This window comes from Xenopus tropicalis, chromosome 4 (genome assembly GCF_000004195.4).
Source record: "Xenopus tropicalis strain Nigerian chromosome 4, UCB_Xtro_10.0, whole genome shotgun sequence".
Taxonomy (NCBI): Eukaryota; Metazoa; Chordata; class Amphibia; order Anura; family Pipidae; genus Xenopus; species Xenopus tropicalis.
Window position 1 is genome coordinate 146,576,165 of NC_030680.2, and position 16,154 is coordinate 146,592,318.

The following is a 16,154-nucleotide window of genomic DNA, read 5'->3' on the forward strand; positions in this document are numbered from 1 at the left end:
TAGAATTATTTGCTTATAATGGAGTCTATGGGAGATGGCCTTTTCGTAATTCAGAGCTTTCTGGATAGCGGGTTTCCGATAACGGATCCCATACCTGTATATCAAATCCTGGTTTTGATTGCCCCACCCTGACCGAAAAAAAGAAGAATTGTCACTGAGTGCATTAAAAATAGGACAATATGGGCTCAAAAGTAAGGATAAATATTATAATAACATTATATTTTTCAGTGAAAGTGCATAATGGGAGCGATCATGTCAAAATAGGCCTGGTTGCGTCAAAAAAAGTTGCTCATGACTAGTGATGAGCGAACCTGTCCCGTTTCACTAATCTGAAAAATTTGCAAATCCTTGCGGCATGGCAAAAAATTCTCAAAAAAGCAAAAATGTTGCGCGTCCAAAAGATATTTTTTGACATGGGTGACAAGTTTTTGTCACACATTGAATTTTTTTGTCAAGAACTGTGGGGAATCGAAACCTGGATTTTGTGCTGGACTAGTTGCATTTGCTTGCTGAGCCACAGAAGGCTCTTTGAGCTATATGGAGTTAGTTGCCCTGATGTGCGTCCAGCAACGCTACCTGCTTCCCTCTTTGCTCCACCCATCTTGTTAATTGCATGTGTTGCTAGTCTTACAATTAGCAGCCTTTATAAACCTGCTTCAGGCTATTCCTGGTGCTCGATCATCATCCTTGCTGAGCCTGATCTTGCCACGTCCTGATTTTGACTTCCGCGATTCCTGACTCCTGATTCCTGCGTTCCCTGCCTTATTTCTGTCTCCATTCTCCTGTCCCCACCTGGTACCCTGTCTTTTGTGGATCTCCCTGGATTGACCTTCGGCCCGTTACTTGACCTCGTTTGCCTGCTGCCTGCCCCTGACCTCAGCCTGCCTATGGACCTTGCCAGTACTCTGCCAGCCCTGACCTATTTGCCTGTTACTGGTCTCAGTCTATCTTGCCTATAATCACAGGCCTGTATATTTACTCTTTTGTTCTGTTTGGTTTATTAAATATCTTTGCTTTATCACATTTGGCTGTCCAGCCCTTAAAGGGAGTTATGGGGGTTACATTGCACATAGGCTCGTACCTGCTGGTCCCTCACCTGAGGCCAGTCCTGACTTGATAGCATTTATCATGAAACAGTCCTTGTAATAAATTAAAAAATAAAACCAATTATTTCCCAGAAACAATGGAAATCTTGTCACCGAGCAGACTGGTTGTTGCTAATAAAGCTCCTTCTCAAGGACTGATAGATGTTTCAGATATATTAGAGATGATATTACCCCACCCTATGTCAGATGCTTCTAAAACTTCACTTGAAGTTACATCAGCAAGGCCTCCACCAAGCAGTAGAAGCAAGCAGGTAGATTACAGTCCTCCATTGATATCTACTTGGTCACCAGAAATTTATGAAGAGAAACAAGGCACAAATGCTATCAAGCTGTGACTAACTACAAAAAGGAGGGGGCAAAGTTGCATTGTGGACAGAAAAAATGGCATTTCCCATCAGTTTTATTGCACTTTGTGCCTTGTTTCTCTTTATAAAATCTCTGGTGCCCAAGTAGATTGGAGGACTGTAATCTACCTGCTTGCTTCTACCTGTTGGTGGAGGCCTCGTGACTGTGTTAGAAGCATCTAACATAGGGTGGGGTAGTATCATCTCCAATATATTATGAAACATCTGTCGGTCCTCCTAATAAATTAAAAAGAATAAAACCAATTATTTCCCAGAACCAATGGAAACCTTGTCACTGAGCAGACAGTCGTTGCTAATAAGGCTCCTTCTCAAGGACTGATAGATGTTTCAGATATATTAGAGATGATAGTACCCCACCCTATGTTAGATGCTTCTAAAACAGTCACTTGAAGTTACATCAGCAAGGCCTCCACCAAGCAGTAGAAGCAAACAGATAGATTACAGTCCTCCATTGATATCTACTTGGGAACCAGAGATTTTATGAAGAGAAGGGGTAGTCTCATCTCCAATATATCATGAAACATCTATCAGTCCTTGTAATAAATTAAATAATAAAACCAATTATCTCCCAGTACAAATTGAAACCTTGTCACCGAGCAGACTGGTCGTTGTTAATAAGGCTCCTTCTCAAGGAGGTTAGTCATGGCTTGATAGCATTTTTGCCTTGTTTCTCTTCATAAAATCTCTGGTGCCCAAGTAGATATCAATGGAGGACTGTAATCTACCTGCTTGCTTCTACTGCTTGGTGGAGGCCTTGCTGATGTAACTTCAAGTGACTGTTTTAGAAGCATCTAACATAGGATGGGGTGGTCTCATCTCCAATATATCATGAAACACCTATCGGCCCTTGTAATAAATTACACCTCCACCAAGCAGTAGAAGCACAAGCAGGTAGATTACAGTCCTCCATTGATATCTACTTGGGCACCAGAGATTTTATGAAGAGAAACAAGGCGCAAATGCTATCAAGCCATGACTAACCTCCTTGAGAAGGAGCCTTATAAGCAACGACCAGTCTGCTCGGTGACAAGGTTTCAATTGGTTCTGGGAAATAATTGTTTCATGATATATTGGAGATGAGACTACCCCACCCTAGGTTAGATGCTTCTAAAAAGTCACTTGAAGTTACATCAGCAAGGCCGTCACCAAGCAGAAGAAGCAAGCAGGTAGATTACAGTCTTTCATAGATATCTATTTGGGCACTAAAACCAATTATCTTCCAGAACCAATGGAAACCTTGTCACCGAGTAGACTGGTCGTTGCTAATAAGGCTCCTTCTCTCATCATGTTTATTCACTTGCTTTATGTTGCCTTTTTTTTAATAGTCTGGGGTGCGAGTCAATGTCTATTGATTGGAATAAGATATTTTTGCATTGTGAGCTCTTTCTCAAGGACTGATAGATGTTTCAGATATATTAGAGATGATACTACCCCACCCTATGTTAGATGCTTCTAAAACAGTCACTTGAAGTTACATCAGCAAGGCCTCCACCAAGCAGTAGAAGCACAAGCACCAGAGATTTTATGAAGAGAAACAAGGCGCAAATGCTTTCAAGCCATGACTAACCTCCTTGAGAAGGAGCCTTATAAGCAATGACCAGTCTGCTCGGTGACAAGGTTTCAATTGGTTCTGAGAGATAATTGGTTTTATTATTTAATTTATTACAAGGACTGATAGATGTTTCATGATATATTGGAGATGATACGACCCCACCCGAGGTTAGATGCTTCTAAAACAGTCACTTGAAGTTACATCAGCAAGGCCTCCACCAAGCAGTAGAAGCAAGCAGGTAGATTACAGTCCTCCATTGATATCTACTTGGGCACCAGAGATTTTATGAAGAGAAACAAGGCGCACTTCTATGCTATCAATGCTATCAATAAAACCAATGATTTCCCAGAACCAATGGAAACCTTGTCACCGAGCAGACTGGTCATTGCTAATAAGACTCCTTCTCTCATCATGTTTATTCACTTGCTTTATGTTGCCTTTTTTTTAATAGTCTGGGGTGGGAGTCAATGTCTATTGATTGGAATAAGATATTTTTGCACCGTGGGCTCCTTCTCAAGGACTGATTGATGTTTCAGATATATTAGAGATGAGACTACCCCACCCTATGTTAGATGCTTCTAAACAGTCAGCAAGACCTCCACCAAGCAGTAGAAGCAAGCAGGTAGATTGCAGTCCTCCATTGATATCTACTTGGGCACCAGAGATTTTATGAAGAGAAACAAGGCGCACTTCTATGCTATCTATGCTTTCAATAAAACCAATGATTTCCCAGAACCAATGGAAACCTTGTCACTGAGCAGACTGGTCATTGCTAATAAGGCTCCTTCTCTCATCATGTTTATTCACTTTCTTTATGTTGCCTTTTTTTTAATAGTCTGGGGTGCGAGTCAATGTCTAATGATTGGAATAAGATATTTTTGCACCGTGGGCTCCTTCTCAAGGACTGATTGATGTTTCAGATATATTAGAGATGAGACTACCCCACCCTATGTTAGATGCTTCTAAACAGTCAGCAAGACCTCCACCAAGCAGTAGAAGCAAGCAGGTAGATTACAGTCCTCCATTGATATCTACTTGGGCACCAGAGATTTTATGAAGAGAAACAAGGTGCACTTCTATGCTATCTATGCTTTCAATAAAACCAATGATTTCCCAGAACCAATGGAAACCTTGTCACTGAGCAGACTGGTCATTGCTAATAAGGCTCCTTCTCTCATCATGTTTATTCACTTGCTTTATGTTGCCTTTTTTTTAATAGTCTGGGGTGCGAGTCAATGTCTAATGATTGGAATAAGATATTTTTGCACCGTGGGCTCCTTCTCAAGGACTGATTGATGTTTCAGATATATTAGAGATGAGACTACCCCACCCTATGTTAGATGCTTCTAAACAGTCAGCAAGACCTCCACCAAGCAGTAGAAGCAAGCAGGTAGATTACAGTCCTCCATTGATATCTACTTGGGCACCAGAGATTTTATGAAGAGAAACAAGGTGCACTTCTATGCTATCTATGCTTTCAATAAAACCAATGATTTCCCAGAACCAATGGAAACCTTGTCACCGAGCAGACTGGTCATTGCTAATAAGGCTCCTTCTCTCATCATGTTTATTCACTTTCTTTATGTTGCCTTTTTTTTAATAGTCTGGGGTGCGAGTCAATGTCTAATGATTGGAATAAGATATTTTTGCACCGTGGGCTCCTTCTCAAGGACTGATTGATGTTTCAGATATATTAGAGATGAGACTACCCCACCCTATGTTAGATGCTTCTAAACAGTCAGCAAGACCTCCACCAAGCAGTAGAAGAAAGCAGGTAGATTGCAGTCCTCCATTGATATCTACTTGGGCACCAGAGATTTTATGAAGAGAAACAAGGCGCACTTCTATGCTATCTATGCTTTCAATAAAACCAATGATTTCCCAGAACCAATGGAAACCTTGTCACCGAGCAGACTGATCGTTGCTAATAACGCTCCTTCTCTCATCATGTTTATTCACTTTCTTTATGTTGCCTTTTTTTTAATAGTCTGGGGTGCGAGTCAATGTCTAATGATTGGAATAAGATATTTTTGCACCGTGGGCTCCTTCTCAAGGACTGATTGATGTTTCAGATATATTAGAGATGAGACTACCCCACCCTATGTTAGATGCTTCTAAACAGTCAGCAAGACCTCCACCAAGCAGTAGAAGCAAGCAGGTAGATTACAGTCCTCCATTGATATCTACTTGGGCACCAGAGATTTTATGAAGAGAAACAAGGTGCACTTCTATGCTATCAATGCTTTCAATAAAACCAATGATTTCCCAGAACCAATGGAAACCTTGTCACCGAGCAGACTGGTCGTTGCTAATAACGCTCCTTCTCTCATCATGTTTATTCACTTTCTTTATGTTGCCTTTTTTTTAATAGTCTGGGGTGCGAGTCAATGTCTATTGATTGGAATAAGATATTTTTGCACCGTGGGCTCCTTCTCAAGGACTGATTGATGTTTCAGATATATTAGAGATGAGACTACCCCACCCTATGTTAGATGCTTCTAAACAGTCAGCAAGACCTCCACCAAGCAGTAGAAGCAAGCAGGTAGATTACAGTCCTCCATTGATATCTACTTGGGCACCAGAGATTTTATGAAGAGAAACAAGGCGCACCTCTATGCTATCTATTCTATCAATAAAACCAATGATTTCCCAGAACCAATGGAAACCTTGTCACCGAGCAGACTGGTCATTGCTAATAAGACTTCTTCTCTCATCATGTTTATTCACTTGCTTTATGTTGCCTTTTTTTTTAATAGTCTGGGGTGTGAGTCAATGTCTATTGATTGGAATAAGATATTTTTGCTCGGCGGTGCAATATAATGACTGCGCCCGCTGATTAGCGAAATCCACTTGACCTTATTTCTAAAAACCATAGAGCGGCGGCACAGCGAGTTTTTTTTTAATCTTATTATGCAAAGTGCCTGTCACCGAAACACCAGTTATGTTCTACAGCTTCAATGGGGCATGTACATCAATGAATGTGAGCCGGCTTTAATTGAGAGCAGGACGCTGACATCCAGGATATATATAGGCAGCGAGCGAGAGCGCAATTAGTCGCCAAACTTAGGGGTGAGAATAATGGAAGATAAAGTGCGGAAACATCAAACCACTTGATGGAACCTTCAGAAGCAGCGACTTGTTTCCAAATCTGCCGTCGATTAGCCGGTTCAGACGGACGTATTTAGAAAGCGCTCGCTGGGCGCCCGCTGCGAATGTAGCCTTTAAATAATTTCCAAATTATATTTTGCACAGCTCATTATGCAGTATAATTGCAAAGGGGATAAAGGAACGGCGCCCGGCGCCGGCGCTCCGGCACTCCGCTGATTACCTTGACTTTTTAGGTCAGTTGTTTCTCTGGGGAAACCCGGTGACATTTTCTGTTTAATTGATAGAGTTTAATACGGGTTAAATGACAATATTAAAGGGAGAAAAAGGGCATGGGCGGCAGTTTGGGCTGAATCTGGCGAATTTGTAAAAACAGGAGAAAAAGGCGTAATTTATTTATTCTATGTGTACTGGGGATACCGTGTTTGTTTTTGTTTGTTATGATTCTTACTTAGTCATATGGTTATTTCATCTGCGGCTTTGTATGATTCATTGCTCATAAGGAGAAAATGTTGAGTTATACAGGGAACTCTCAGTATCTATCATGTATTATGATATGGTTGAACGTGATGGACGTATCTCTTTTTTCAACCCAACTTACTATGTTACTATGTTACTATGTATTATAAGGGATAATGTACCCCCTACTGTAAATGATAAGGATATTAGCAGTCACTGAGGGGTTCTGTGCCCCCCATATAAAGGCACAAGGCTGCAGGCTGAGTTATACAGGGAACTCTGAGTATCACTCATGTATTATAAGGGATAATGTACCCCCTACTGTAAATGATAAGGATATTAGCAGTCACTGAGGGGTTCTGTGCCCCCCATATAAAGGCACAAGGCTGCAGGCTGAGTTATACAGGGAACTCTGAGTATCACTCATGTATTATAAGGGATAATGTACCCCCTACTGTAAATGATAAGGATATTAGCAGTCACTGAGGGGTTCTGTGCCCATATAAAGGCACAAGGCTGCAGGCTGAGTTATACAGGGAACTCTGAGTATCACTCATGTATTATAAGGGATAATGTACCCCCTACTGTAAATGATAAGGATATTAGCAGTCACTGAGGGGTTCTGTGCCCATATAAAGGCACAAGGCTGCAGGCTGAGTTATACAGGGAACTCTGAGTATCACTCATGTATTATAAGGGATAATGTACCCCCTACTGTAAATGATAAGGATATTAGCAGTCACTGAGGGGTTCTGTGCCCATATAAAGGCACAAGGCTGCAGGCTGAGTTATACAGGGAACTCTGAGTATCACTCATGTATTATAAGGGATAATGTACCCCCTACTGTAAATGATAAGGATATTAGCAGTCACTGAGGGGTTCTGTGCCCCCCATATAAAGGCACAAGGCTGCAGGCTGAGTTATACAGGGAACTCTGAGTATCACTCATGTATTATAAGGGATAATGTACCCCCTACTGTAAATGATAAGGATATTAGCAGTCACTGAGGGGTTCTGTGCCCCCCATATAAAGGCACAAGGCTGCAGGCTGAGTTATACAGGGAACTCTGAGTATCACTCATGTATTATAAGGGATAATGTACCCCCTACTGTAAATGATAAGGATATTAGCAGTCACTGAGGGGTTCTGTGCCCCCCATATAAAGGCACAAGGCTGCAGGCTGAGTTATACAGGGAACTCTGAGTATCACTCATGTATTATAAGGGATACTGTACCCCCTACTGTAAATGATAAGGATATTAGCAGTCACTGAGGGGTTCTGTGCCCATATAAAGGCACAAGGCTGCAGGCTGAGTTATACAGAGAACTCTGAGTATCACTCATGTATTATAAGGGATAATGTACCCCCTACTGTAAATGATAAGGATATTAGCAGTCACTGAGGGGTTCTGTGCCCCCCATATAAAGGCACAAGGCTGTAGGCTGAGTTATACAGGGAACTCTGAGTATCACTCATGTATTATAAGGGGTAATGTACCCCCTACTGTAAATTATTAAGCAATGCAAAATTTTGAGCTCTTTTTTTTTTTGTTTGTTTTTTCAAAGCTACAGCTTTAAAAAGTTAATGAAATTCTACATTTTCCTGAAAAATATAAGCAAACACAACAACAGCAAAATTGCTTGGCAAACAGCCAGTGTACAAGTGACTGGGCACAGAGGGTTATAGTGTAATCTGGTAACAAATATAAAACAATTACTAGCCCTGATTGAGGACTTTTTGGAATATGAGTAATATTGGGGGGGGGGGGGGGGGGCAATTCTTCAACCACACTGTGACCATTGATCAGCCTTTATCTGACTGTTTTGTCCTTACTGTCGTCACTCTTGGCATCTCCCCAAAGCTGAGGCAGAATTGAGTTGACAAAGTTACCATTTTTGTGCCCGCACTTTGGGCTACGGGGCCGATAAATGGAAACCCTTAAATCCTTTGCAACTTTCAGCACGTATAAAAGAAGCTCATGTTTGCCTTTGTTTTGAACCTTCCACAGCTGAGTTATGAGACATAAGTGTTGCAAAATCCCACATTGCTGCTTTTAATAGAGTATTCCCACTGTTTATATAAATCAGAAAAACTAACTGCTCCTTCCCATTTCACCCTGTATCAAAGCCTTCTTTCTGCATTCTCCACCAAAATACTTTCCTTATAATCCCTATACCCCAGCCTGGGAAACTGACTCCTCTGCCTTAACCACTGGTCAAGAAGAGCAGCCAGAAGCTTTCTGGTTATTCTAATTTCATTATTGGCCTTATATGATATGCCTGTAGCCTGATGTTGTTTAGTACCACCCAGTTAGAGCTAAGTGCTCCCTATTTAAGCACATCCCTCATATTATTTAATGGTTTAAAGGAGAAGTTAAGGTAAAAACTCAGTAAGCTTTATCTGAATGGCCTACGTAAATACAGCCATAAGCACTCACAGAAACGCTGCACTGAGTCCTCTATCAAAAGAAACACAGGACTTCTTGTCTCCTTTTGTATACACATGTTCTTCTGTGTCAGATTTATTGGCCTCAGGACAGGGGCAGTTTACTACTCTCTCTTCTCTCCCCCTCCCATCTATGTGCAATCTGAGCTACCAGCAGCCAGAGTTGTAGAACGGAAATTACTGAGACCGGACTAAAATGGCAGCTGCTATCTTAAACAGAGGGAGATTCTAGGACTGTTTACTCAGGTATGGTAAAGTTTTCTACAGAATAAATATAGTATTGTGGCTAATCTATTGGCAATAAAGTGACAAAATGCCTTTCCTTCTCCTTTAAGTATTATTGTTGTTGTTGCTTGCCCTTAGCTCCTTCTCCTACTTATTCTCAACTCATCTTTGTCCTGACTTGGTACTTGATTCCCTTTTCTCTGTAATAATAAAACAGTACCTGTACTTGATCCCAACTAAGATATAATTACCCCTTATTGGGGGCAGAACAGCCCTATTGGGTTTATTTAATGGTTAAATGATTCCCTTTTCTCTGTAATAATAAAACAGTACCTGTACTTGATCCCAACTAAGATATAATTACCCCTTATTGGGGGCAGAACAGCCCTATTGGGTTTATTTCATGGTTAAATGATTCCCTTTTCTCTGTAATAATAAAACAGTACCTGTACTTGATCCCAACTTAGATATAATTACCCCTTATTGGGGCAGAACAGCCCTATTGGGTTTATTTAATGGTTAAATGATTCCCTTTTCTCTGTAATAATAAAACAGTACCTGTACTTGGTCCCAAGGATTTTTTCTCCAAAGTGGCACAAATGAGTTAATTTCAAGTTGAAAAAAAAACCCCACAGTGTGAAAATCGTAGCTGTACTTAGCGTTGAACATTATTAAGCATCAATAGGCTCAATTTCGTTCTTGCATTAGCACATGTATCCCAGTGATAATTTATCTGACAGCTCTCTGTAGTATCTGCCTTTATTAAGTCTGTCTGCAGTAGGTTGGTTTACATGGCATTAATTAATAATGCAGTCTCAATAAGTGCGTTATGGAGGGCGATTACACTGTCTCTGCGCTGAAAATGCTACGAAGCAGCTCGAGACAAAATACATAATAAGTAATATGTGCAGGGTGGGGATTTATATATATATTATACAGGCTGTAACATACCTGGGGTAGAGCACCATTTGTATGAGTTATTATTCTCATTAAATAGCGATGCTTCCCTTCCAAGCCCAGATCTTAAACAAGCTGAACCGGCAACCAATAAAGAATAAGGAACGGTATTTGTTAAATAAGATGCCAAATGTTTATAAAATCAGAGTATCAGAAAACAAATTTACTGAACAGGGACGACACGCGATTTATCATTTATGGCCATTTTTTGATAAATCGTTTGAGATCAATCGCAAGAAAAAGATACATCTGTATCTCGGGCCATATCAAGGCTCTCTGACTATATGTTTTGCATTCTGTATATTCTGAAGGCCTATAGGGTTCTGTAATAAAAAGACATTTTTTACCAGGTATGGTAACCCATAGCAACCAATCAGCAGGCAGCTTTCATGGAAATGTGACCCAATGTATATCAGTTGGTGGCAGGCACAGCAATTGGTTGGGGCTCGGGGGTATAAGGAATGGATTCCTGACAGTCGTGCAATGTCAATATCTGTGGGCAAAAGCCGGATAAGGGGTCTTTCTGTAATTCGGATGTCCTAACTTAAGTCTACTAAAAAAAATATTTAAACAGCAATTAAATCCAATAGGATTGTTTTGGTTCCAATAAGAGGTAATTATATCTTAGTTGGGATCAAGTACAGGTACTGTTTTATTATTACAGAGAAAAGGGAATCATTTAACCATTAAATAAACCCAATAGGGCTGTTCTGCCCCAATAAGGGGTAATTATATCTTAGTTGGGATCAAGTACAGGTACTGTTTTATTATTACAGAGAAAAGGGAATCATTTAACCATGAAATAAACCCAATAGGGCTGTTCTGCCCCCAATAAGGGGTAATTATATCTTAGTTGGGATCAAGTACAGGTACTGTTTTATTATTACAGAGAAAAAGGAATCAGTTAACCATTAAATAAACCCAATAGGGCTGTTCTGCCCCAATAAGGGGTAATTATATCTTAGTTGGGATCAAGTACAGGTACTGTTTTATTATTACAGAGAAAAGGGAATCATTTAACCATGAAATAAACCCAATAGGGCTGTTCTGCCCCAATAAGGGGTAATTATATCTTAGTTGGGATCAAGTACAGGTACTGTTTTATTATTACAGAGAAAAGGGAATCATTTAACCATTAAATAAACCCAATAGGGCTGTTCTGCCCCAATAAGGGGTAATTATATCTTAGTTGGGATCAAGTACAGGTACTGTTTTATTATTACAGAGAAAAGGGAATCATTTAACCATTAAATAAACCCAATAGGGCTGTTCTGCCCCAATAAGGGGTAATTATATCTTAGTTGGGATCAAGTACAGGTACTGTTTTATTATTACAGAGAAAAGGGAATCATTTAACCATTAAATAAACCCAATAGGGCTGTTCTGCCCCAATAAGGGGTAATTATATCTTAGTTGGGATCAAGTACAGGTACTGTTTTATTATTACAGAGAAAAAGGAATCAGTTAACCATTAAATAAACCCAATAGGGCTGTTCTGCCCCAATAAGGGGTAATTATATCTTAGTTGGGATCAAGTACAGGTACTGTTTTATTATTACAGAGAAAAAGGAATCATTTAACCATTAAATAAACCCAATAGGGCTGTTCTGCCCCAATAAGGGGTAATTATATCTTAGTTGGGATCAAGTACAGGTACTGTTTTATTATTACAGAGAAAAGGGAATCATTTAACCATGAAATAAACCCAATAGGGCTGTTCTGCCCCCAATAAGGGGTAATTATATCTTAGTTGGGATCAAGTAGAGGTACTGTTTTATTATTACAGAGAAAAAGCTTCATAAAACATTAGAAAATAAAAACTTACAAATCATTATAAATATACTTTTCCGATGCTGATAGAAACTTTAGAGGTCCTTAGTTTAAAAAAAGAAATAACTTCTATCCTATCTCCAGTAGGAGAACATTAAACCACCTTTTCTCCAAGGAAATTTTAAACATCTCACAATTTGCAAATATTCAGTTACTGCCATCCAGTAAACCTGTAAAACCCTCTCTAAAACTGTCAACACTCTCTCCATGATCCCAGAGCAATTAGAATTATCCAGCAAGGATACTGTGCTCTTGTATTCAGGTCGGCACGGTCAGAAACGGCACTGAAATGATCAAAGCAATAATAATAATCTTCCCCGACAAAATCCACTTAAAAAAAAGGTTAAAAATAAAATTTAAACAAGAAAAGGGCATTTGATCAATATTGATATAATATATACAATATCCTAAAGGGACACTGCCATGATATGTATGGGGTCATTTTTATTTCTAAATGACACTGTTACACAGCAAATAATTCCCTCTGCCATTTAACCTTTTATTCTTCAACCAACAAATGTATTTGTAGCTGTAATATTGGTGTGTAGGCGCCATCTCAGTGCCTTGTGCCTGAGTCTGAGCTTTCAGCCAGCGCTACTCATTAGAACTGCTTTCAGCTAACCTATTGTTTCTCCTACTCCCATGTAACTGGAGGAGTCCCAAGCCGGACTTGGATTTCTTACTATTGAGTGCTATTCTGATACCTACTGGGAGCTGCTATCTTGCTCCCTTCCCATTGTTCTGCTGATTGGCTGCTGGGGGTGAGGGGGGGATATCACTCCAACTTGCAGCGCAGCAGTAAAGTGTGCCTGAGTCTGAGCTTTCAGCCAGCGCTACACATTAGAACTGCTTTCAGCTAACCTATTGTTTCTCCTACTCCCATGTAACTGGAGGAGTCCCAAGCCGGACTTGGATTTCTTACTATTGAGTGCTATTCTGATACCTACTGGGAGCTGCTATCTTGCTCCCTTCCCATTGTTCTGCTGATCGGCTGCTGGGGGTGAGGGGGGGGATATCACTCCAACTTGCAGCGCAGCAGTAAAGTGTGCCTGAGTCTGAGCTTTCAGCCAGCGCTACACAAGAGAACTGCTTTCAGCTAACCTATTGTTTCTCCTACTCCCATGTAACTGGAGGAGTCCCAAGCCGGACTTGGATTTCTTACTATTGAGTGCTATTCTGATACCTACTGGGAGCTGCTATCTTGCTCCCTTCCCATTGTTCTGCTGATCGGCTGCTGGGGGGGAGGGGGGGGGATATCACTCCAACTTGCAGCGCAGCAGTAAAGTTTGCCTGAGTCTGAGCTTTCAGCCAGCGCTACACATTAGAACTGCTTTCAGCTAACCTATTGTTTCTCCTACTCCCATGTAACTGGAGGAGTCCCAAGCCGGACTTGGATTTCTTACTATTGAGTGCTATTCTGATACCTACTGGGAGCTGCTATCTTGCTCCCTTCCCATTGTTCTGCTGATCGGCTGCTGGGGGTGAGGGGGGGGATATCACTCCAACTTGCAGCGCAGCAGTAAAGTGTGCCTGAGTCTGAGCTTTCAGCCAGCGCTACACAAGAGAACTGCTTTCAGCTAACCTATTGTTTCTCCTACTCCCATGTAACTGGAGGAGTCCCAAGCCGGACTTGGATTTCTTACTATTGAGTGCTATTCTGATACCTACTGGGAGCTGCTATCTTGCTCCCTTCCCATTGTTCTGCTGATCGGCTGCTGGGGGGGAGGGGGGGGGATATCACTCCAACTTGCAGCGCAGCAGTAAAGTTTGCCTGAGTCTGAGCTTTCAGCCAGCGCTACACATTAGAACTGCTTTCAGCTAACCTATTGTTTCTCCTACTCCCATGTAACTGGAGGAGTCCCAAGCCAGACTTGGATTTCTTACTATTGAGTGCTATTCTGATACCTACTGGGAGCTGCTATCTTGCTCCCTTCCCATTGTTCTGCTGATCGGCTGCTGGGGGGGGGGGGGGGGGATATCAATCCAACTTGCAGCGCAGCAGTAAAGTGTGCCTGAGTCTGAGCTTTCAGCCAGCGCTACACATTAGAACTGCTTTCAGCTAACCTATTGTTTCTCCTACTCCCATGTAACTGGAGGAGTCCCAAGCCGGAGTTGGATTTCTTACTATTGAGTGCTATTCTGATACCTACTGGGAGCTGCTATCTTGCTCCCTTCCCATTGTTCTGCTGATCGGCTGCTGGGGAAGGGGGGGATATCACTGCAACTTGCAGCGCAGCAGTAAAGTGAGACTGAAGTTTATCAGAGCACAGGTCACATGGCTGTGGCACCCTGGGAAATGAAGAATATGGCTAGCCCCATGGGAAAAACAGATTACAATGCAGGATTCTGCTGGAGAAGCTCTATTAACTGATAGGTTTTAAAAAAGAAAATATGTTTTCCAATGACAGTATTGCTTTAAGCTTATACCAGCTGAGTTATATGTATGTATATATATATATATATATATATATATATATATATATTAGTATTGTAAAACCTGGTCTATCCTGATCTATTCTATTTACTCTTAATGCATATGCCTCATTTAATGGCCGCTCAGTGCGGTCCCTGCTGTATAAAAGAGATTGTTACTCTTCAGAGTCAGTTCATCCTTCCACAGCAGGAAATTTGCCTCAGCCATAAAGGATCAAATTAGCCTACATGAGATAGGACAGAGCAGGTCAAGATGTCTACTGAGAATTACTGGTGTGACCTTACAAAGTTCTAGAGAGTTGGAAAAAGCAATCACTGCTGAGATTTTCTCTCTGCAACTTTCATTGTTCATCTTTAATATCTTGTGCTCTGAGAAATCCAGTTTCACTCATATTGGGAGCATCTCCTATATTATTCCTCTACCATCTCCCGTTCTGATTCCAATTTTGGATGAAATTATTCTATTATGTATTGTTGTAATAAATTTATAATGTATTACTTTCGTACCAAGCTCTTCCATCATATTCTTTGTTTTATTCAGCGAATAACAAGACAAAATCGTCGCTAACAAGTGTTTTGCTCATTGAAGAACAAAGGCATTTCCATTACAAACATCGGTATAAAGGATTCAGCCCACACAAGCTAAGAATTAAGTGTACGGCAACTGATAAATGAGTGGTGAGATTTCTTTGGAAAGCTGATCATGGCTTCTATAGCTACTGCTTGGTGAACATACAGGGGGGAGATACTGAGATATAATGAAAACCTTGATACATATAGTTTGACATTTGTGAGATATCACCAGAGTAAGACTTGGATTAGAAATTCCCAGGAGTTAGGAGTCAGGTACTGGGAAGGGCTGTGAATAAACAAATAACATATATTGGACTATGGTTTTAAATATATTGGGCCTGATTCACTAAAGGGCGATAAAAATTATCGCACGCTTTTTCGCGTTAAAAAACGCAAAATAGTTTGCGCGCGATTCACCATAGTATTATCGCGTGCGAAAAATCGCCATTTTCGCATGGGTTATTTCTCGCACTAGTTTTACTGTTTTGCGTTAATTTCCGCGCTGAAAAGAATACGATCGCATGATTCACTATAACTTTTGCGCGCTAAATATCGCATTCGGCTATGCGAAAATTAATACCTACTACAGGCAGGCGAAAAATTATACAAAAGTACAGTAAATGATTTTTTGCAATAAAATATGGACTTACAGTGTTATTTATTCAAGTATGTGTTTCCCTTAGAGTGACGCAGCCGCCAGTTTGCAGCGAAATGTTCATTTTTAATACAGTAATTTTCTGCAAGTATTGGTGTGTATGGCTAACATGGCGTGCGTTCATTTGCGCGACTATTTATATTTGGCTACAAGTGATGAAATGTTTCGCCAGGCATGGATTCGCAGCGAAGTTTTGGATGTGCATTGAATTTTTTTGCGACGGATTTTTTCATGCGTTTCGCAAAACAATCCGCCAATGGCAAAACGCATGAAAAAATTCGCCACGCAAAAATTCACCGCACATCCAAAAATTGATACAAGTGTCAAAAAATAATAGTCACAGCAACAATTTTTTTGCCCGCACAACATTTTTGCCGTTTCGTGGATCTTTCGAAAGATTTGCTAATTTTTCACTAAAGAAACCAGAACACATTTGCTCATCACTA